The sequence below is a fragment of the Schistocerca americana genome, unplaced genomic scaffold, assembly GCF_021461395.2.
Source record: "Schistocerca americana isolate TAMUIC-IGC-003095 unplaced genomic scaffold, iqSchAmer2.1 HiC_scaffold_467, whole genome shotgun sequence".
NCBI lineage: Eukaryota > Metazoa > Arthropoda > Insecta > Orthoptera > Acrididae > Schistocerca > Schistocerca americana.
The window spans coordinates 49,675-52,500 of NW_025726200.1; the positions used below are offsets into that span (position 1 = coordinate 49,675).

Genomic DNA, 2,826 nt, shown 5'->3' on the forward strand with positions numbered 1-2,826 from the left:
TGTAATTGTCATACGACGCGTTAAATTAGTGTAGTGTTGCCTAACTGCAACCCCCGCAATATAGTTTGCTACTCGCACTGCCCGGTCCCCAGAGTATCGCTTCATGTTAAACACCTTGCAGCTATACACTGTAATGCGGATGGCGGCAGGACGTACATGCTCAATGCCCTTCGCAGTTGTTCATTGGCATTCGCATGGCGAAGCACAGCCTACGTTGTGGTACGGCTTGTGGCAACTGTCCGCTGATGTTGTACGTCCAAATCACACACTGTACCGCACATTGGTCCTCATGTACTGAATGATACATCGTGGTACATGTGTGACCGTACCACGACTGCGCCAACAACGGCGAACCATACGGTCCAAATATTGTGCACTCAGCTACGTGTCGTCTCCCTATAAGAGCTGGATTGCAGTATGGTATGCCGTGGATGGCGATCAGCATGAGCCGTCTGTTGATGTAGTGGCGCGTGTTGTCAGACGTAGTCGTCTCTTCTCACACACCGTGATAGCATGGTGCACTGCGTTCCACATCTGCGACATGCGACAGAGGCCGGTTGACAGTCGTTCGCGCAATGGACATCGCATACGTACGGGGGCCACCTTCCACGTGTTCGCGAAGCGTGCACATGTTGTTGCGTGTATGTGGGCAGACATAGTGTGTCGTGACACCTGACACAGGCATGCAACAATCGTTGAATTTGCAAATGGCGATGGACGTCTACGTTTGCTGGTGACGTTACGCAAATGAAGAACTGGTAAACCGTTGTGGTGCGGTTGTTCTCGCTAGAGGTGAATCAGTGATGGCGACGATCGGTTGAGCTACCAACCGGTTGTTTCAGCGATACCCACCATGCCCACGAACGTGAATGGCATGTGGGTGTGAAGCGATACGCGGCGGTGGCTGGGTGGGACCGTCCCCGGCCGGTGAGGGGGGGCCTTCCGGCGTGCTGGCCGCGCGGTGCGTGGGCGCACGCGCTACAGCCGGCTGGTGGGGGCGGCCAGTGGCAGGCGCGCCGGCCGACGGAGGCGGCAGGCGGCGCAGCTGCGCGCCGGCGCACCCTGCACGCGGCGCCGTGCGGCCAAAGTAGGTCCTCGCGGGCCCGGTGCGAAGCGCGGTGGACATCTGCAGTGTGCTGGTCCGATTGAGGACTGTGTGCGCTGAGGATGCGCCGCCGCCCGGCGCTCGGCGCCGCGACGCCGTCTGCTGCTCGGTCGCCTCTGCGGTTCTCGCAGGTGGATTGTATCGCAGCTGTGCGGACGTGTTGGCGCGTGCGCTGTGCTGGGAGAGTTCGCTTCGGCACCCAAGTGGGGCTTTTGTCCTTCTGTGGCGCTGGCGTTGGAGCTGCCGGCCACCGTAGGTGGCGCGTGTTGTCTCCCGCCGGCAATGCCACGACAGCACGCTCCCGGGCCTCTGTCGGCAGCGGCAAGCTCAGTTGGGAGCACGGGTGGTCGCACCTAAAGCGTCTACTCGCCAAACTCCGGGCGATTGCGCCTCTCTCGAACCCGACCAAGTACTTAGGACGGCGCTGCGCGCCGCCGGGACCTGAGAGGGTTTCGAGGTGTATTGTGCAGGGGAGCTCAGCCTCCTCCTGTTTGCAGAATAATTGAGCGGACGCTTGCGTGTTCGCGCGGGCCCCCGGGACACACTCCCGGGCGGCCGGCTGCTCAGCTCTAGTTGACGCAGCTCCCTGGTTGATCCTGCCAGTAGTCATATGCTTGTCTCAAAGATTAAGCCATGCATGTCTCAGTACAAGCCGCATTAAGGTGAAACCGCGAATGGCTCATTAAATCAGTTATGGTTCCTTAGATCGTACCCACGTTACTTGGATAACTGTGGTAATTCTAGAGCTAATACATGCAAACAGAGTCCCGACCAGAGATGGAAGGGACGCTTTTATTAGATCAAAACCAATCGGTCGGCTCGTCCGGTCCGTTTGCCTTGGTGACTCTGAATAACTTTGGGCTGATCGCACGGTCCTCGTACCGGCGACGCATCTTTCAAATGTCTGCCTTATCAACTGTCGATGGTAGGTTCTGCGCCTACCATGGTTGTAACGGGTAACGGGGAATCAGGGTTCGATTCCGGAGAGGGAGCCTGAGAAACGGCTACCACATCCAAGGAAGGCAGCAGGCGCGCAAATTACCCACTCCCGGCACGGGGAGGTAGTGACGAAAAATAACGATACGGGACTCATCCGAGGCCCCGTAATCGGAATGAGTACACTTTAAATCCTTTAACGAGTATCTATTGGAGGGCAAGTCTGGTGCCAGCAGCCGCGGTAATTCCAGCTCCAATAGCGTATATTAAAGTTGTTGCGGTTAAAAAGCTCGTAGTTGGATTTGTGTCCCACGCTGTTGGTTCACCGCCCGTCGGTGTTTAACTGGCATGTATCGTGGGACGTCCTGCCGGTGGGGCGAGCTGAAGGCGTGCGACGCGCCTCGTGCGTGCTCGTGCGTCCCGAGGCGGACCCCGTTGCAATCCTACCAGGGTGCTCTTGAGTGAGTGTCTCGGTGGGCCGGCACGTTTACTTTGAACAAATTAGAGTGCTTAAAGCAGGCAAGCCCGCCTGAATACTGTGTGCATGGAATAATGGAATAGGACCTCGGTTCTATTTTGTTGGTTTTCGGAACCCGAGGTAATGATTAATAGGGACAGGCGGGGGCATTCGTATTGCGACGTTAGAGGTGAAATTCTTGGATCGTCGCAAGACGAACAGAAGCGAAAGCATTTGCCAAGTATGTTTTCATTAATCAAGAACGAAAGTTAGAGGTTCGAAGGCGATCAGATACCGCCCTAGTTCTAACCATAAACGATGCCAGCCA

The 2,826-nt window shown here is 56.7% G+C and overlaps 1 non-coding gene across 1 annotated transcript in view; it reads left to right on the plus strand.

Moving 5' to 3' along the window:
• The first annotated feature begins 1,688 nt into the window (after positions 1–1,688).
• Positions 1,689–2,826, plus strand: part of LOC124583656 — a 1,910-nt gene continuing 772 nt past the window's right edge. Inside the window, exon 1 of the ribosomal RNA XR_006974250.1 lies at positions 1,689–2,826. This exon is cut by the window's right edge and continues 772 nt beyond it. This is a non-coding gene — a ribosomal RNA (small subunit ribosomal RNA).